The 20,947-nt window shown below is 45.7% G+C and overlaps 1 non-coding gene and 1 pseudogene across 10 annotated transcripts in view; both read left to right on the forward strand.

Moving 5' to 3' along the window:
- Positions 1 to 20,947, forward strand: part of LOC127489541 (uncharacterized) — a 511,334-nt gene that overhangs the window by 5,546 nt on the left and 484,841 nt on the right. For 3 of the 10 annotated variants that reach the window (XR_016220026.1, XR_016220025.1, XR_016220021.1), the window contains 4 exons: positions 5,289 to 5,442; positions 12,180 to 12,292; positions 13,042 to 13,135; positions 13,496 to 14,606. This is a non-coding gene — a transcript (uncharacterized LOC127489541). The other 7 variants (XR_016220027.1, XR_016220023.1, XR_016220028.1 and 4 more) reach the window with 6 other exon arrangements.
- Positions 17,293 to 18,803, forward strand: LOC149122893 (telomerase reverse transcriptase pseudogene; annotated as a pseudogene).

Raw genomic sequence — 20,947 nt, forward strand, 5'->3', positions numbered from 1 at the left:
GAGGAGCAGCCAGGACTAGAACTGGCACCCACATGGGATGCCTGCACCATAGGCGGAGTCTCAGCTCACACCATAGCACCAGCCCCCAGAATGTTTTGTATATGTCTGGTAGGACCATTTGTTCCTAATGCATAATTCAGTCCCAATGTTTTCTTGTTGATTTTCAATCTAGATGCTCTATTGTTGAAAATGGGATTTGAAATCCCTGCCTTTATTGTGTAATAGTCTGTTTTCCTTTAAATTTCTTATATGTATTCCTGTGTTTTAGAGACAGAGAGATAGTCTGAGTTTAGGTGTGTGTATAATTTTATATCCACTTGATGAACTGATACTTTTATCACTATACAGTGACCTTTGTCTCTTTGTTACAGCTTTGGCCTAAAGTCTGATTTAGTTGATCTGACTTATAGTTACCTCTGATTATTGTTGCTTTTCATTTACATTGATTATCTCTTTCCATCCCTTCACTTCCAATCTATAAATGCCCTTTAAAGTAAATGAGCCTCTTGTAGCCTCTATATAGTCATATCTATCTTTTTTATGTTCTCCATCCATTGTTTGCCTTTTATTTAGAGAATTCATTTACATTCAAAATAATTATTAAGAGGTGAGGATTTATTACTATTTTATTAATACTGTTGTTTTATAAATTCATCTTTTTTTCATCTCTAACCAATATCCTTTGTGACTTGATGATTTTCTATAGTGACATACTTTGAATCTTTTAAAAAAATCTTTTTGTTATCTTTATTTCAAAAAGTTAATGAAATTAGAATTAAAATATAAGTTTATTTTGGTGAAAAATATTTTGAAATTACACATTTTCCTAAACTTTTAAGAGATCCCTCATGATATAGTTGTTTGCCTAGTGGTTTCCTAATTCTTCTATTAAAAAACAAAACAAAACAAAACAAAACAACTCTAGGTTGAGAGCCTTAATTCTGATATCATTCAAAGACTATCCTTTTACTCCCCCTCCTCCTACATTTTATGTTGGAATGTCACATTTTCACCTTATACTTTGTATCATTTAGGAAATGTTGCAGCTATAGTTATTTTTCATTTATTTATTTATTTTATTTAAGAAGTAGAGATACAGATGGAGAGAGGTAGAGAAAGAAAGAAAGGTCTTCTGTGCATTGATTCTCTCCCCAAATAGCCACAACAGCTGGAGCTGGGGTGATCTGAAGCCAGGAGCCAGGAGCCAGGAGCCAGGAGCTTCTTCCAGGTATCTCATGCAGGTGCAGGGGCCCAAGCACCTCAGCCATTTTCTACTGCCTTCCCAGGCCATAGCAGAGAGCTGAATCAGAAGCAGATTAGCTGAGACATGATCCTGAGACAAGAACTGGTGCTGACCTGGGATGCCAGCGCCACAAGTAGAGGCTTAGCCCAGTATGCCATAGCTTCAGCCCCTATAGAGTGGCTTTTAACCTTTTACTAGTGATATAATTTATCAGTCCTCCATAATTAGAATATTAGAGGTTTGAATCTGATACTGTATGCACACTGGCTGATGAGCTTTGTATTTTCACATGATTTCTTTTTTTTTATTTATTTTTATTTTGACAAGTAGAGCTATAGACAGTGAGAGAGAGAGACAAAGGTCTTCCTTCTGTTGTTCACTCTCCAAATGGCCACTATGGCTGGCACTGCACTGGCCTGAAGCCAGGAGCCAGGTGCCTCCTCCTGGTCTCTTGTGGGTGCAGGGCCCAAACACTTGGGCCGTCCTCCACTGCCTTCCCAGGCCACAGCAGAGAGCTGGACTGGAAGAGGAGCAACCAAGGCTAGAACCCAGCACCCATATGGGATGCTGGCACTGCAGGCGGAGGATTAACCAAGTGAGCCACAATGCTGGCCCCTCACATGATTTCTTTATACTAGTTAGTATCCTCTTCCTTCCCCTTGAAGAATTTCCTTTAGCAGTTTTTCCAGTGAATGGCGATAAACACCTTTACCTTTTTTTTTTTAATAAAGTTTCTTTATGTTCCATTTTTGAAATACAGGATCACTGAAAATAATACATTGATTCACATTTTCTTGTTTACTTCTTTCAGGACTTTGAATAAACCATACCACTCCCTCTGGACTGCAAAATTTCTGCTGAAAAATATATTGACAGTCTTACTACAGTTCCATTGCACATAGTGAGTTGTCTTTCCAACACTACTCTCCAAAGTCTGTTTATGTCTTTAAGTGAAGAGCCAATTTTTCAAACCTTCCTTTTAATGTAAAATGTAAAAATGTGCATTTCCTTCCCTGACCCTCTGTCCTCCACCCTTCTTTCTTTACACTTAACCCAAAATGAACCCATTTCCTTTCTTCAAAAGTTTTAGAGTAGGAATCTTGCATCTCCTGTGCTCATGCCACAGTCCTGTGCTCCTGCCCCAGGCCCTGACTTGCTCTGACACACACAGCAGCAGGCAGGGATGGTGCTGTGCCTCTTGTCCACTGGATATGCTGAAAGTTACTCCCTGTCTGAAATTCTCCTAGGTAAGGTACCCTGCACTGGTTTCTTCATGCTGGATTCATCCCAAGGGTTAGGGAGGTGGGGGTGATATTGAGGCCTGAATTTCTGAGGGATCCCTCCTTCTTTAGGGCAGTCTCTTCCTAAGGAGACATGTCTGGGGCAGGGTGGGGAGGCAGGAAGCACAATAGGAAAGGGGTAGATGGAATGTTTGAGAAAGTTGTTGAAAGTACACCTGCAGTTTGGGGAAGTTCCATAGGGATATACTTGCTGGCCAAGGATGGTAACTGCCCTTTGGAGAGCTCAGATACAGTGCATGGGACAGAGCTAGGATATCCTTGGTGACCCTGGTATTCTAGCATACATGCTATCCAGTCACTCCCTGGCATTGAATATGGGGATTGGCATACCAGTGTCATGCCCCTAGAGGGCAGAATCTCATTGTTTAGCAGCCTTCTCTCCAAAATCTACACATTCCTCTCCAGGGTGAGTCTTTGTCACAGTCTTCCTTGTGTCAAGGTCCCCCTCTTCTCCTGGCATTCCCCTTTCATTCTCCCCTCTCTTGGTGAAAAGTGACTTTCACTTGTGTCCTTCCCATGACTATAATTAAGATGGTTATTGTGCAAAGGCTAAGTCAGTTGTGTAGACATGTGGATGGCACCTGCCCCTTTCTTAATGAATAGAGCTCACCTCCACATGCCAAGGCTGCTGTGACAGTGTTGGTATGTGTTAAACAGAACCCTCCAGCTTACATCCCCTGTTCCCAGCCCTTATACCATTGTCACCATTTTGTGTTTTTACATTGCCATCAGAACCTAGAACTTTTGTTTTCATTTTGAAAGGGAAATGAGTTTGTTGAGAAGGCTGAGAACACAAGTATCACATAACAATTTAGCTCAGTTTCTTCTATACTTTCAGGTGCAATGGAGAAGTCATTTGGGACATAGACTCCTAGGAGTACTTTCTCATCTGGCCTTGTACTAGGCATGCACTTTGTCATCTCTTTCCCTTACATGTCTGTTCCTCCTTAATCTGTCCTCAAAACCTATGGCAACTTCATTATGGTGCATGATGTGTTAGAGTAAATGTCCCTTTGTCTATAGCACAGTCTGTAGCACAGGAATGCCCCTGGCCAGAATGTCCTCACTGTAGCCATATTACCGCCTTATTGGTGAGAATGCACATGTTCTTGTTAGAATGTGACAAAGAGTAGACATCCTCAGACATCAAGTAACAGCACTGGAAACAGCAATCTAAAGTCACTTGAAGTCATACTTAGTGGTCCATCCTGCTTTACCTGCCCTTATGTGGGTCTTTTTGAGGTGACGCCACTTATCTCTTACCACTTATCTCCAGATACTTTTGAGGTCTCAGAATCAAGAGATGTATTCTTCAGGTTTTCTGTTGTTGCTAGGGCTTGAGACACAGCACCCCTAAAGTGATAGTAGGAAACCAGAATACACTGCCCCAACATTCACTGCTCTTCGCTATTATGTGCTGGTTATTCTGGGAAACTGCAAGCACCAAGGAACTGTGAAGTGTGCTTTGTTAATAGAAGTTTCCATCTATAAAAATATTAGAATTATTATCCTGTTATTCTAATAGTAGACTAGTATTAGTAGTATTCTAACAAACATTTCAGGAAGAAGGGGGCTCTGGACAAGCATTACTACCAAAGAGGGTTTTTATCCATTTTGAGCTTTTAGCTGCTGACACATTAGATTATGAGTCAGTTCTGTGTCCTTTCCAATCAGATTTCATTAGAATTACATACTTTAGTGCAGTAAGAGATTCCTTTTATATATTGCTCACAGATGCTACATTCTTTTTTATAATATATGTTATAAAAACAAAGGCAGGCTATACTTGTATATGTGGACTAAACATATGGAAATATTACCCACAAAATGTGGCTCTTATAGTCTGCAGCTTTGTAATGTAGAATTTTCAGAGGCTCCTGTATAGCAAAGACTTTAGCTTGGGAGGTTTAGTGTAAGACTCAAATTGTAGGCTGGCGCTGTGGCTCACTAGGCCCGTCCTCCGCCTGAGGTGCTGGCACTCTGGGTTCTAGTCCCGGTTGGTGTGCGGTTCTGTCCCAGTTGCTCCTCTTCCAGTCCAGCTCTCTGCTGTGGCCTGGGAAGGCAGTGAAGGATGGCCCAAGTGCTTGGGCCCTGCACCCGCATGGGAGACCAGGAAGAAGCACCTGGCTCCTGGCTGGCTTTGGATCAGTGCAGTGCACCAGCCATAGCGGCCATTTGGGGGGTGAACCAACGGAAGGAAGACCTTTCTCTCTCTCTCTCTCTCTCTCTCTCACTGTCTAACTCTGCCTGTCCAAAAAAAAAAAAAAAAAAGAAAAGATTTTGTGCTTAACTTCTTGGAGGAGGCCTACTATGGGCCTGTGTTTCAAAAGTCAAAGTATATCGTGCAGAATTCAATGGATATGCTTTGAATTAGCCTCCAGCACTTCACTTTAGCCATGGACACACTCATTGTGTTTCCTTTAGAAGGAAGGTAAATATCAAGACTTTACTGCTTGCAAAGTTTTGTCTTACCCTATTAATGTTCACGGTGATTTATGGAGCGATTCTGCAGAAAGTTCTATGAGTGTTTATAGGGAATGAGTTGTGTAGTTTTATATGTACAAATACACACACTCAGAACATTCCTTTAGCTCTTTTTCTCATGACTCAAGACTACTACAGTTAAATGATCTGATTATGGACTCAGTCAATAAATGTAACTCATTTTTACTGGATGCTGTTTTGATGTCATAGCCATGATTTTCTATTAATTTTAATTTTCCCATTCTACTGTACTTTTCAAGAGGTCTATTTGATCAAGAATAAGTCTAATGACTGAAAGGATATACTGGATTTGGAGACTCGACCAAGACAGCACTGTGATCATCTCGGAGTATGAGGCAGCTACATGTAGCCTGTGAGCAGTACATGATGAGAAAGATGTGGAGGCACCCTGTGGTGAGCTCCTTGTATGCATGTCAGTGTCTGCTACTTTAGATCCACTCATGTGTGAGCTCTGCTGAGAGGGAAATACTCTGTAGTCAACTGGAACTCATTCAGCCAAAACCTTGATTTTGCATCCCTACTACCTATTGACTGGACTTCCATGTGCATATTTTGAGCTTAATTATACCTCTATTATCTCATTTCAGATAGTGAAAACTAGACAAAGAGTATAGATTGTGATCAATGATCATTGTTACTAAGCAGCCAAAATATGATTTAAACTAAGATCTGGGGCAGGCATTTGGCCTGGTGGTTAAGATGGTACCTGGGACACCTAAATCCCATGCTAGAGTGTCTAAGTTTGCATCTTACTTCACTCCAAATTTCAGCTTTCTGCTGATGCACAGCTGTCATTTATTTCTCACCGCCCCATTTGGAGACCTGAATTGAGTTCATGGCTCTGAGACACAGCCTGGTCCATCCCTGGCCATTATAGTCATTTGAAGAGTGAACCACCCAATGGGACTCCCTCCCTCTCTCTATCTGAAACTCTCTGACCCTCAAGTAGATTAATATAATTTTAAAAATACAAAAATTAAGGTCTGTTTAGCTTTCTAAAAATACATATTTATTTATTTTTAAGTCAGTTACACAGAGAGAGCGAGACACAGAGATCTTCTATCCACTGGTTCATTCACCACATAGTCACAATGGCTAGAGCTGGGCCAGTCCAAAGCATGGAGCCAGGAGCTTCTTTCAAGTTTCCCATGTGGGTGCTTGGGCTGCCCTCTACTGCACTCTGAGGTACGTTAGCAGGGAGCTGGATCAGAAGTGGGGCAGGTGGCAGCTTAACCTGCTATGCCACAATGCCATCTGTTTAATTTTTAAACTTGAGTTGTTTGGGGACCACAGGTAAGTCTTAAAAGCACCCAAAGTGTTCATTTTAAAAAGCTGTGGATGTAGTTGAAAAGCTGGAAATCAGAAGACTAAGCACATTGATCTATATAAGATCTGCAGCTGCAAAGGATGATAGGCTGAATGAACCATCAATTTCTCTTGACTCTTGTTAAAATTTTTGGCTGCAGGGGTCTGTGCTGTGGCACAGTGGGTTAATGCCCTGGCCTGAAGTGCCAGCATCCCATATGGGTGCTGGTTCGAGACCTGGCTGTTCCGCTTCCAATCCAGCTCTCTGCTATGGCCTGGGGAAGCAGTAGAAGATGGCCCAAGTCTTTGGGCCCCTGTACCTGTGTAGGAGACCTGGAAGAAGCTCCTATCTCCTGGCTTGGGATTGGCACAGCTCTGGCCATTGTGGCCAACTGGGGGAGTGAACCATCAGATGAAAGATTCTCTCTCTCTCTCTCTGCCTTTCTCTCTGCCTCTTCTCTCTCTGTGTAACTCTGACTTGCAAATAAATAAATCTTTAAAAAAAATTTAGCTGGAAGGACAATTGACACCTTTTTTTTTTTTTAAATTTGAGACAGGGAGATAAGAGAAACAGAAACAGAGAAGTCTCCCACCTTCCAGCCCAACTTACATATAAATTTCTTCAGTGCACAGGCCAAGGAGAGGAAACACAGTTCTTCTCTTCCATGTAAGTGGCAGAGACAGAATTAAATGAGTCCTAACTTGGTGTCTCCTGGGATGCACATTAGCAGGAAGCTGGAGGTGGGAGCCAAGCCAGGATTTGAACCTAGGTAACCTAATATGGGACAAGGGCATCTTAAACCTATATCTTAATCACTAGAGCAATCACTAGATCAAATGCTCAAACTAGATCCACAATCTCAGCAGGCCAGAAGTATCATTTATGGTTTATATTCTTATGACAATGAATAGAATCAGGATGCAGGGAACTGTAAAATCTAAAAATAACAAGGATGATCTCTGTAGAGAGATGTCAGAGTCATATTGTAAATCCTGTGCCAGAGAGAACCAAATCACTCCTCCCTCTGTAACTCTGGAGGCCTCTTAGTCAAACTCAGTTTCTCCCAATGGGAGCTTCTAGTCAGGTTTGCTCTTGCCCATATTATCCAACAGCTCAGTGATCCTGCTAAAGTGCTTTGTTGTGGGACATTTTCTTTGATACTTCCCTCTCTGAATTAAAAAATGACAAGGCAATGAATACCTTACGTATTACTCATTTACAAAGAGACCTGAGGTGTATAAGGCAGGGGACCTTTATATCAGGCAGTCAGAAAGGCTCATTTACAAATTAGGGATCGATGTAAATATTGAGGTCTATTGGATTTTTTTTTAAAAAAAGAAAATTTATTTGAAAGTCAGTTACAGAGAGAGAGAGGGAGAGACAGATCTTCTATATGCTGGTTGACTCCCCAGATGGGTGCAATGGCCATTGGTGAGTCAGGCTGAAGTCAGGAGCAAGGAACTTCTATTGGGTCTTCCACATGGGTGGCAGGGGCTCAAGCACCTGGGCATCTTCTGCTGCTTTTCCTAGGCCATTAGTAGAGAGCTGGATAGAAGTGGAGCAGCTGGGACACGAAATGGCACCCATAAGTGATGTTAGCATAATAGGCAACAGTGCTATCTGCTACCCCACAACACCAGACCCAAAGATACTGTTTTTGGATGGAGATTCTTCTGGGCATTTTATTCCCTATCTGCCCCACCCTTTATTCTCTTACACATATGTTCCAGGTAGATTATGTTTAGAAGATAATCCTACTATAATTTATTTCTAGTAAGGATTGTTTATCAAGATTAATAAATTGTAATGGTTTTAAGAACTTTGGATTACATGCAACTGAAAGACCATGTTATAAAGAATTGGGTACTATGTTAAACACTTGGCATGTGCTAAGAATTAATAAAGTAACCTAACATACAATTATGAAATTAAGAATCCAGCAAAGATAAAAGTCTGGGTAAACCTAAAAATGCATGTAGAGGACGGGCATTTGGAATAGCAGTTAAGGTGCCAGTTATGATATCTGCTTACCACATTGGAGGGTCTGATTTCAGATTCAGACTCTGACTCCTGATTCCAGTTTACAGCCAGTATGGGCCTTGAAAGGCAGCTCAAGAATTTGGGTCCTTGCTGTCCATGTGTGAGATCTGGATTGAGTTCCCAGCACAGAGCTCTGGCCAAATACAGCCCTGACTGTTCCAGCATTTAGTAAGTGAATCAAGAGATGCGAGCTCTTTCTTTTTCTTTCATTCTTCCCACCCCCATCCCTTTGCCTATCAAACATGCCTGTAGAAATTCATGGTGTAATCAGTCCTTGGATTGATAGAAATTCTCCTGAAGAGATGCTTACATATTGATTTAAAAATGTACAACTGTATTTATATAAATGATCATATTTAAAATTTCCCCTGTATTATCACTGTAGTTTTACATCATTCAAAATCTTTTTAGCATAGTGATTTTTTTTTTCAGTGTGAAGCAAAAATATTCCCAAACTATTCCTTAGGTTTCCATTCACCTCTTTTCAAATGAATCCCAGTCTTCACCTCATTTCTCTTAAAAGTAGCATTTCCAACTAAGGTACAGAAAAGGGAAATTTTTCTTAGAATTGCTTATTTTATTTGAGAGGCAGAGGGACAGAAACAGAGCGATCTTTCATCACTTGTTCACTCCTCAAATGACCGCAACACCCAGGACTGGACAAAGTAGAAGTTCATCTGGGTTTCCCATGCGGGTAGCAGGTCCCAAACACCTGGGGCATCAACTGATGCTCACGCAGGTGAGTGAGCAGGAAGCTGGATCAGAAGCAAAGCAGGGAATGATGCTGTGGCATAGTGGATGAAGCTGCTGATTGCGGTGCCGCCATCCTGTATGGGAACTGGTTCAAATCCTAGCTGTTCCTTCCAATCCAGCTTTCTGCTATGGCCTAAGAAGGCAATAGAGGATGGCCCAAGTCCTTGGGCCCCTGTGCCTGTGTGGGAGACCTGGAGGAGGCTCCTGGCTCCTGGCTTCAGATCAGCACAGCTCCAGATGTTGCGGCCATTTGGGGAGTGAACCAGCAGATGGAAGACCTCACTCTCTCTGCCTCTGCCTGTGTCTCTGCCTCTCAAGTAAATAAATAAATATTTAAAAAACTAATTAGGATTTAAACTGGCAGCCAGATATGTAACTGAAGGGTTAAAAATTTAAAAGCTGCTCCCGTTTCCCCTGCCCTCCTCTGGTGAACTTTCCCAACCTCATTAGACTTGCTCTGTATAGCCATTCTCTTTAAAGTTAGTTAGTCAGTGAATTACCCCAATGTAGATGTAACCTTAGTTTCACCTAAGTAAGATAGAAGGAGTCACTGTTTAGAAATTAACAAACCTTCACTAAGAAATCTCTTTGCTCCTGGAACTCTGACCCCACCATATGTCCCTTATCGCCATTCGGCTGCATTCCTAGGTATCATCGAGGCAGTTCCCGTAACCTTGTTGTGTGGCCCTCCCTTTTGGCAATAGGAGGCTTTTTGATCCTCCCTGTATAGGCCATGTGGTTCTCTGATGTCTAATCAAGCCCTTACTCGATATCCTGTACTCCCTGTATTCATAAATCAACTGATTGTAAAATCACTTAACTTGTATCAATTGTTTACTCTGCACCAACTGTTTGATCTATGCAATGATTGATTTTCTTTGTTTAAACGTGTATAAAAACCCCAACCGTCTACTTCTCAGGGCCACCTGTTCTCTTACGCTCAGGGACCCCAACATGTTGGATCATCAATAAACCTTACCCTTTGCTAATTGCATGAGAGAAAGCCTCTTGGAGTCTTTCTTGGGGTGGCGGATGCTTTTTCAACTCTAACATAACCTGCTGTACCACAGTGCCAGCCCAAAAGTAAAGTCTTGAAATTAGTCACGCATAGTTGTTCTACGTTAGTATAGGTGATGTGGCCTAACAGGTGGGGCCACCGCCTGTGGTGCCGGCATCTCATATGGGCACTGGCTCAAGACCTGGCTACTCCACTTCTGATCCAGCTATGGCCTGAGAAAGCGGTATAAGATGGCCCAAATCCTTGGGCCCCTGCACCCACATGGGAGACCCAGAGGAAACCCCTGGCTCCTGGCTTCGGATCGGCTCAGCTCCAGCTGTTGTGGCCAACTGGGGAGTAAACCAGTGGGTGGAGGACCTCTCTCTCTCTCTGCCTCTCCTTCTCTCTGTGTAACTCTGACTTTCAAGTAAAATAAATCTTTAAAAAAAGTTCTGTTCACAGGCATTTGTGTGTGTGTATATGTATATATACAATATATATTTTATATATACATATATATACATATAAATGTATACCAAAATGGATTATATATTAAAAATAAAACATTTGGAAAGGGACTATTTTAAATCAAAGTCATAGTATAATAAATTTGGGTCCTTATTACATAAATATTTGTATGTGGTTTATAATTCTTGATATGTTAAAAAGATTTCAAGGATTTAGAAAGAATAATGTTTAATAATGTGTGATTGATATAATTACTGAAAATTGATGGTAGTAAAGTTAGATATAAATTTCAGATTTTTTTCCAGTGTCATTATTCTGTCTTATTACATTTTATTCGTATTTCCAGATGCAAAAGCAACATTTTTGGTATAATCTTTTTATAGCATTAGTTCTCTCTTTTATAAAACATTTTGGTTAAGTTGATCAGATTTAGGCATTTTGAAAAAAAAGAATCTTAGAAGGCCTAGGATCTGAAAAGTGAAAATCAGCAATTCAGATCAATAGAGGTTACCTGTGAATATCCTCACATAATATCTCAATAAGTTAGAAATTAGCATCAGGAAAACTCTTCTAAAGATGTTCCTTGGCTAGGTAGTCTAAAGGTCTAAAACTCTTAAACTGAATCATAACTTACATTATTTAGGAGAAAATTATTTTTAAAGGTCACTGGTCTTGGCCAGAGCCGTGGCTCAATAGGCTAATCCTCCACCTTGTGGCGCCAGCACACCGGGTTCTAGTCCCGGTCAGGGTGCCAGATTCTGTCCCGGTTGCCCCTCTGCCAGGCCAGCTCTCTGCTATGGCCCTGGAGTGCAGTGGAGGATGGCCCAAGTCCTTGGGCCCTGCACCCCATGGGAGACCAGGATAAGCACCTGGCTCCTGCCTTTGGATCAGCGCAGTGCGCCAGCCACAGTGCGCCAGCCACAGTGGCCATTAGAGGGTGAACCAATGGCAAAGGAAGATCTTTCTCTCTGTCTCTCTCTCTCACTGTCCACTCTGCCTGTCCAAAAACAAAAAAAGTCACTTGTCTTAAAGCTGTCAATGTCAGAGTCCATGTTGGACTGAATGAAGGGCATCTCTCACTGGTGCTCTTAATAAGGCATAGTTGGTGACACCAGTTTGTTTTTAGCTCCCATCATGGCAGTTTATTAACAGAAAGCCATCTGGTGAGTCAGCAACCACAACTGTCACCTTTCCTGTGGGTGCTGTGTGAGCATCTGGGTGACATCCTCAATCATACCCAAGTGGGCTGACTGGGCCCTAGGTCCAGGGGTCTTGGTTCTGTTCCTCTGTAGCCCAGAGTTTGATGTGTAGGGTAGTGATACCTGACTGGTTGCACCTCTGGGCCACGTTTGGCCAGCCAACATGGAAGTATATGGTGAGGATTTGTCTAGGTCAGCCTTCACCTTTGTCCCACCTGTCACTGGGCAGATGGTTTCCTTGACAAACAGTGACATGGACAAAGGTGTCATTGAAGGATGTGAAGAAGTGACAGATACCAAAGATACTCTCTCTTTCAGAAACCTGGTATCCAGGCTAATGACCTGTTCTTTTCCTTCTCTTTGTGAGGTGTTACTTCTGTGTGTCTTCTTCAGACTCTACCACTGAAATGAGAGGACAAGGCCAAGGCCAAGACACCAGTTTTTACAAAGAGGAGTTCACTTGGGTGGCCAACATAGGAGGTAAGGGCTCTTGCTCCAAACCACCTGTTTCCTTGTTGCTCAGGGAGGGCTTTGCCATAGGCACAGAACAGCAGCTGGGGGAAATTCAGGAGGAGTCTTGGGCTTTCAGGAATGGCCTTGTATGTTTCTTCTGTGCACTGGAAGATTCTCAGGTGATCTGGTCTTGTGATCAGTGATAGCGTATCTTTGCATTGTTACACTTGGACACATCTGTCCTAGGAGATATTTTTGAAAGAAGCAGCAATTGTCCTCTCAAAAAACAATTTGCATGTGGTTGGTGATATATAACAAAGTTGAAGAAATTGGTTTCTTTTTGCTGGCAGGGCAAGGGAAGGAACTCATGAAGAAACCATTTTTTTTTCCTTTTAAAGATTTTATTTATTTGAAAGGTGAAGTTATGGGGTATAGTTGGTGGGGTGGGAGACAGAGATCTTTCTTTGGCTGACTCACTTCCCAAATGGCCACAGTGGTTGGGCTGGGTCAGTCCAAAGCCAGGAGCCAGGAGCTTCTTCCACATCTCCCATGTGGGTGCACGGGCCCAAGTATTTGGGGCATTATGCAGGGAGCTTGATCAGATGTAGAGCAGCCAGGATTTGAACCGGCACCCATATGGGATGCCAGTGCTGCAGTTGGCAGTTTTACCCACTATGCCACAATGCTGGCCTCACCTTTTGTATTTTGGATGAGCCTCTTACAATATTACTTTATTAATTATTTTTTAATTTATTGATTTTTATGAATCTTTTTAGTGTTTTCCTTGTTCCAGAATCTTTTGAGGCTTGTCCAACTGAACCAGAGAGAGACATTCTCTCTCCAACCTGTGAGAGGCCTTTATATAAACAGGTAAATAAAGAGGAAAATATTCCTGGCAATAAGCACTGCGGGTTCTTGAATAAGGGTAAAGGGACAAGTAGCACTGGCTAAAGACATGCCTTTAAGCAGCCACTTCTGCAAATTTAACTGACATGTTGCCATTTATGTAGATTGGGAGAAGAGTAAGCCAGGAAGAACTTTTTTTTTTTTTTTAAGATTTACTTATTTTGAAAGAATTCAAGGATCCTAGAGGGTGTTGGGGCAGAGGTTTCTAAAAGGCTGATTGTTAGGTAAGGAGTCTTGAAGGTGGGCTGATGCTGTCATGGAGCTGATTTCTCTTTTCTAGAAGTTCTCATGGAAGATTGTGGCCATAGCTTTTTCTCTTTACAGTACCAAGGTGGATCTTGTCGCTCCCTCATTCGTGGAGGAACGACGCCATCCCGGGTTAGCTGCCGGCCCCTCCACCTCCGTGGAGGGGCGGCACCCCCTGCCGCTTTCCCCGCTTCTGCGGAGGAGCGGCACACCACTGGCCGGCTCTCTCGGGGGCTGCTCAGATGTTGCTCAGATGTTCCTCAGGTGTTCCTTCAGATGTTCCTTCAGATGTTCCTGGTGCATGTTGTCTCTCTCCTCCTTTATAGTCCTCTTCCACCAATCCCAACTCTGCTACCCACATGCTGAGCATGCTGCTCTCCTCCAATCAGGAGCAGGATCAGCTCCTGCAGTTTATTGGTCAAACTGGAGGCAGCTGCGCAGAAGCTGTTTACTCCTCTCCCAGCACCATATTGTGGGAGAGCAGATGCATAGAATAAGTCTTAATTCCAGTAACTTAGTCTAGTCTCAGTTGCTCCCCACAGATCTCAGTCATCTATTTTTGTTTGTTTTAGTTGATGGGCTTTTCTGTTTTGATCTTTGTGATACATATGGATCTTTGTATAACCTTTTTTGTCTGAAGAGATGTTCCTCAGGATTTAACTTAATTAGCAGTTTTGTGACATCTGTTGATCCTTGGGAAATGTCAGATGTACAGATGTTTCCCAAAATTAACCCTACATAGGTAACTTTGAGTAACTTATCCTATGTGAAGCAAGTAGAAAAATAAGTTGTTTTTACCTTTTGAAGCTCTCAAAATTTTCCTCTCTCTGCTTCCCTAATTAAGCTGCAGCTGTCTCCTGCCTCAACCTGATGCCCTGATCCTGTCTCATGCAGTTTTGTTCCTGTACTTTCATTGGTATAGTATTAGAGTCACAAATGCAAATAATGAAATAAAGCCTTCAGATAACCAGAATGACCAAGGAAAAGTGACAACCAAGCCCCAAATTATTGTTTGTTCATGGAATCCTTCTTTGGCAGAGTTTTGAAGTGCTGATACTGACCGACTCTCCTTTTCCCTCTAAGCTCTTTAAAATTCCCTAAAGTCTCATTATTTGCAAGACCATAAAAATAAGATGATACAGATACATTAACAGAAGTTAAATTTCCATCAATAAATTTGTGGAAAATATGCATTTTTTAAAAAAAATTTTATTTAAGTTATACAAATTTCATATATTTCATATATACAGATTTAAGGACATAGTGATACTTCCCTCCTCTACCCTCCCTTTCAATTTGCATTTTTTGAAGAAATTTTTGAAGCCCTCACATATATTATGTCACTTAATATTTAAAAAATTATTCATCTTTGAAATATCAAAGTATTATTCCTTCTTAACTCCTTAGGTGAGTACAACAAAATCTATTTTTTTAAAGATTTATTTATTTTATTTGAAAGGCAGAATTACAGAAGGAGAAGGCGAGAGAGAGATCTTCCATCAACTGGTTCACTCCCCAAATGGCCGCAATAGCAGGAGTTGGGCCAGACCAAATTCATCTTCCTCATCCTTCCCAGGTGAATTAGCAGGAAGCTGGATCAGAAGCAGAGCTGCCTGGAATTGAACTGGTGCCCATATAGGATGCTGGTTTCTCAGGTGGCAGTTTAACCCACCACACTACAGTGCCAGCCCCTACAGTAAAATCTTCTGGTTCGTATTTCATATATGAAATTATAATTTAGCACAATACCAAAATTATACTGTTGAGAGTGAAGTTCATCATACTGAATTTATTTTTAAATAGTTTTAAATGAGTGTGGTTCTTTTTTTAAAAAAAATGTTTATTTTAATATGGTTGAAAGGCAGAATGACAGATTTTCCAACTACTTCTTCAGTCCACGAATGACTGTAACTGCTTCTGCTGGGCCAGGCCAGAGATAGAAGCCTGGAATTCCATCTGGGTTTTGGCAGTGGGTGTCAGGGTCAGGTCACAGACATTTGAGGCAACATCTGCCTCTAAAGGTGCATCAGCACAAACCTATATCAGAAGCAGAGCAGCTAGAACTTTGAGCCAGCATTCCAAAATGGCCCAATTTTGCTTGGACCTCTGCACTGACCTGGGAGACCTGGATGAAACTCCTGGCTCCTGGCTTTAGCCTGGCCTAGCGCCAGGTGTTGCAGCCATTTGGGGAGTGAACCAGCAGATGGAGGACCCCCCCTCTGTCTCTCTCTGTCTCTCCCTCTCTCTCTCTAACTCTGATTTTCAAATAAATAAAAAATAAACCTTAAAAAATTTAAAACCTCTTAATTATAAAAACCCTCCCCACATTAGGTATAGAAGGAATATATATGACAGACCAGGTGTCCCAAATGGTAGCTTTACCTGCGGTGCCATATATTCTTTTAGAGTCAAAAAATATATCTCCCTTTGGCTTCCATTAGATTCCATTCTAATTGCTTCTCAGGCTTTTGGCTAAGATAAGTGTAGATTCCATTCTAGTGATGGGTTATGAATGGCTGACCTGGTAAGGAAATTGATCAGAAAGTTAGGAATAAAATTGCTTGCTGCATGTATTTCATTGAAGTACATAAATAATATGATGTGTGTTAATTTTGAATATTTTATTTATAATAGAAAATAAGGCCTATGAGTACATTAAAAGTAATTATTGGCCAGCGCCGTGGCTCACTAGGCTAATCCTCTGCCTTGCAGCGCCGGCACACTGGGTTCTAGTCCCGGTCGGGGCGCCGGATTCTGTCCCGGTTGCTCCTCTTCCAGGCCAGCCCTCTGCTGTGGCCAGGGAGTGCAGTGGAGGATGGCCCAAGTGCTTGGGCCCTGCACCCCATGGGAGACCAGGATAAGCACCTGGCTCCTGGCTCCTGCCATCGGATCAGCGCGGTGCGCCGGCCGCAGAGCGCCGGCCGCGGCGGCCATTGGAGGGTGAACCAATGGCAAAAGGAAGACCTTTCTCTCTGTCTCTCTCTCACTGTCCACTCTGCCTGTCAAAAAAAAAAAAAAGTAATTATTAACATCAATCAGAATATTTGAATTTCAGTCTTAGAATCTGATTATTCATTCTCAATGTTTCTGACAAGTCGCTCTTCATGAATGCAGTGATTCTCAGCTAGGACGGGGTTGCACTACCTCAGGGACATTGAAAGTCTGGGAGGGCGTTTTCAGTTATGGTAGTGTCTGGGGAGCACTCCTGGCACCAAATGCTCATTATTAGTGCTCAAGGCAGTCCTCGCTGCCTGAGTTTCCTTTTGCTGGCCACAGTTCTTCACAGATTCCATGGGAGAATCTGCTTGCTTTTGGGAGTTGCTGGAAGATGCCTGCATTCCTTGACTAGAGGCTTTTTCCACCATCTCATTGTCCTTCTGCAGTCCACTGTTCCTCTGACCACAGCTAGCAAAGCTTCTTCACTTGTAAAGACTTCGTGTACTGAGAATGGTCTCACCTACTTTATCTGGGTTAATTTTCTTACCCTAAGAACTTAGACACAATCGCACTTGCAGTCTGTTTTGCCACATAAGCTAACACATTCACAGGTTCAGGAGATACGGACATCTTTGGGAGGAGGGCTGTTACAGGGTGGTCTAGATATACGAACAGAAAGGTGAGGGGGCAAAATCTGAGGCAACTGTTCCTCATTACTTCCAGGCTGATAAATTTGTGTTAAGTCCAGGGTAGTTACTTTGTACAAGAATTGTCTAAATTTCAACTAGATCTGTATGATGTTGTACATTTGATTTCAAATGGAATCGTTTTGGGGCTGGCTTTGAGGCACAGTGGTTAAGCTACTACTTGCAGTGCCGACATCCCATATTGGAGTGCTGATTTATGTCCCCTCTATAATTCTGGTCCTAGTTTGGAAAATGGCCAAAGTGTTGGACCTATGCCACACATGTGGGAGACCTGGATGGAGTGCCTGGCTTTGGCCTAGCCTAGAACATTCTGTTGTGGCCATCTCTGTTCTATTTTTAATTTTTTTTAAGTTTACTTATTTATTTGAGAGGTAGAATTATTGAGACTAGGTCTTCCATTTGCTGGCTCACTCTCCAGTTGGCCACAATGGCCAGAACTGGGCCAATCCAAAACCAGCAGTCAGGAACTTCTTCCAGGTCTCCCACGCAGGTGCAGGGGCCCAAGTATTCGGCCATCCTCCACTGTTTTCCCAGGCCATTAACAGGGGCCTGGATCTGAAGTGGAGCAGCTGGTACATGAACTAATGCCTATATGGGATTCTGGCGCTGCAGGCCGAGACTTAGCCTTCAGCTTCGTGCTGCTGGACAGCGCCCGCGGAGGCCTGCCCTGGGCCTTCACCACCTGCAGGAGCAGCTACCTGCCCAACACGGTGACTGAGACGCTGCGCGACAGCGGCGCGTGGGGGCTGCTGCTGCGCCGCCTGGGCAACATGCTCATGCACCTGCTGGCTCTCTGCGCTCTCTACCTGCTGGTGGCCCCGAGCTGCGCCTACCAGGTGTGTGGGCCACCTCTGTACGAGCTCTGCGCCCGTCGCCCAGGCCCAGCCCTCCTGCACCATGCGCTTGTGGGACCCAGGCGGGCCCTGCAGCCACGCGATGGGTTCGGAACAGCAGCGGTGGCGAGGCCTGGGCGCCCCTGGGCTCGCCCGCCTGCAGTTCGAGGCGTGGGTGTGTCCCGGGCCTGCCCGGTGACACCTGCGGAGTGTTCCAAGACCACGCGCTCCAGGGCTTCTGCGGGAGTGGACTAAGCGGGAGCCCGGCCACTCCGCCGCCCGGCGGTCACCGCGTCTGAAGGCTCAAGTGTACGCGGAGACCAAGCGCTTCCTCTCCTACCTGGGCGACGGCGAGCGGCTGCGCGCATCTTTCCCACTGAGCTCCCTGCGGCCCAGCCTGGCGGGCGCCCGGAGGCTGCTGGAGGCCATCTTCTTGGGCTGGACGCCGAGGCCCAGGGGTAGCCGCAGGCCGCGGCCCCTGTTCCGGAAGCTGCTTGCGAGACACACGCGGTGCCCCTACGGCTCGCTCCTCTGGACGCACTGCCCGCTGCGGGGGCCGGCCACGCAGGTGCAGTCCCCAAGGCCGGCTGCTGACCCCCAGGAGGACACGGGCTCCCGGCGCCTGGCACCTGGTGCGGCTCCTGCAGCAGCACAGCAGCCCGTGGCAGGTGCACGAGTTCCTGCGGGCCTGTCTCCAGGCACAACAAGCTTCCCTCCCGAGGAATACAAAGAGGTTCATCTCGCTGCGGAAGCACTCCAAACTCTCCCTGCGGGAGCTGACCTGGTAGGTGAGGGTGCAGGACTGCACCTGGCAGTGCGAGAGCCCAGGTGAGCGGGCGTCGGCCAGCTCCAAGCCGGGAGCTGAGGGGGTGGTGGGTAAGGCTGCCCCGCGCCCCCTGGACTGGAAGGTCCCCTGCTGATGGGGTGGGGTGGGGGATGTGATGTCGGGTCATGTGCTGGGCAGGGGAGAGGAGCAAGGTTAGACTTCCTGTGAATGCTGCCCAGGAGGAGGGAATGGGGCTCCTGCCCTGGCTCCCTGGGTGGCTGAGCCAGCGCCCCCATCATGTTTCCCATTTGAGCTCCAGGGGACTGTGGCAGTGTCTCGCCAGCTCAGGCCCCCTCCCCTCCCAGACTGCTCCTGGATAGGTGGGGCTTGAGTCAGATGGCTGCCTCCCTAGGGCCCGATGGGGAGGGCTTGTGGGGGTGGATGCCCTGCCAGGCTCCCCAAGAAACCGGGCCAGTGATGGAGATATGCAGTGACTGCTCTGTCCTTGTGTCGTGGAAATGCCCCCACAGCGGGAGGTGTGACATCGGCCCCAGGCACCCCCAGCACTGCTCTGTGCACCCACCCAGACATTGTGTGCTCAGGCAGTGGCCACTCTACCGCCTTCGCGGAGGGAGCAGAGATGCTGGGGTTGGGGATCTGCCTCCTGCCAGGCCAGCTGGCCGCCTGCTGCACGGGGCAGGATGAGCCGGCTTTCCCAGTGTGGGCTGTGCACGGGAGAGGTGGTGCTGCTGGTGCTGGGCTGTTTCTGGTCCCTCTTGCTGCAGCTGCGAGGACCCTGTCTCCCTTGCTCTGCCTGCGGCGTCAGCCCAATGGCCTCACCCAGGCCGCTGTGTGCTGCCTGCCAATTCCTCCCCTCCCTGAGGGCTGGCCCTGTGTTCTTGTGTGTGGCTCTGTGTCTGGCTCAGCCTCCTGTCACCCCTCCCCCATTGCCCTTTGACCTTCAGAGTGACTGAGTTCTGTTGTCCCCATGGGGTCCTCTCTCAAGCCTTTGTTTTGAATTTCAGTGATTTCTGTTTATCTTCTTCCTAATGCCTTTTTCAGGCTTTCCTGTCATTCTATAACTTCTGATGGTGGATGTGTGGCTATGCATTAGCCTCTAAGTACTGCTTTGGCTGCACCTTATGTAGTAATATGCAGTTATTTTGATATCAGTTACTTTTTAAAAGATTTGATTTATTTTGAAAGAGAGGAAAAGAGAGAGCTTTCATTTGCTGGTTCACTCCCCAGATGGCTACAACTGCCCGGGCTGAGCCAGGCTGAAGCCAGGAGCTTCCTCCAGGCCTCCCACCTGGGTGCAGGGACCCAAGCACTGGGGCCATCTTCCACTGCTTTCCCAGGAACATTAGCAGGGAGGTGGAGCAGCCAGGACTTGCGCTCGGCTCTCCCATGAATGCCGGCGTTGCACGCGGTCCTTAACCTGCAACTCCACAGCACCGGTCCCTCTGTGGTGACTTCTGATGTGGCGGAGCCTGCACAGGGGCACAGTTGAACCATGAGGCCTGGGTGGTATCCTACGGCTCCTGCGCTGGGCTCCCGAGGGTCAGCTCTGCCCGCTCAGCATGGTCGACTGCAGGGGTGACGTGGGGTGGTGAGTTCTCAGTCTCCGCGCAGGCGCGTGGTGGGACCCTTGGCTGCTACAAGAGCCTCGGCCCCGGGGGCCATCTCCTGCACCCTGCCACCTCTCGGCTCAGCTGACGGCTCCACAGCGCCATCCTCGGCTGGGTGTGAAACCGCGGTGCCGTTTGCTCCTGGGTTTTTACTCTGCCGGGTTCCTTGGCTTAGCTGCAGCTCAGCCACACACACGGGTGAGGTTTCCATTACTTCCAGCCCGCTGGACGGCGTTTAGGGAGAGGCTGGCCTGAGTGTGCTACTCATCATTTCTTTGAAAGGCAGAGAGAGACGGTGAGACAGCGCCCATCCTCTGGCTCACCACTGAAACGCCTGCAGCGGTCCCCAAAGCCAGGAGCCAGGAGTAGCCTCCAGGTCCCCGGCGCCATTGCCGCTGCCTTCCTGGTGTCCCTGTTCCTCGGGCTTTGCCGTCTTCTGCCTTTGGGTCCTTGTAAGCCACCTGTGGGTGGCTGAGGGCATTCAACCCGGCCCAGTGCCGTTGGCTCCCCTGAGCAGGGACCTGGACTCTGGCCACTGTCCCTGCTCGCCCAGCTGCCATCCCTATGATCAGGGTCTGCCCTGCCCCAGCCCCTCCCCAGTTTCTCTTGAACCGGTTATTGGTGGGCCCTGAGTTGCCTGCGAGGTCTGATGCCAGGGC

This window comes from Oryctolagus cuniculus, chromosome 13 (assembly GCF_051225735.1).
Source record: "Oryctolagus cuniculus isolate XC-2025 breed Fujian yellow rabbit chromosome 13, ASM5122573v1, whole genome shotgun sequence".
In the NCBI taxonomy this organism is placed as follows: domain Eukaryota; kingdom Metazoa; phylum Chordata; class Mammalia; order Lagomorpha; family Leporidae; genus Oryctolagus; species Oryctolagus cuniculus.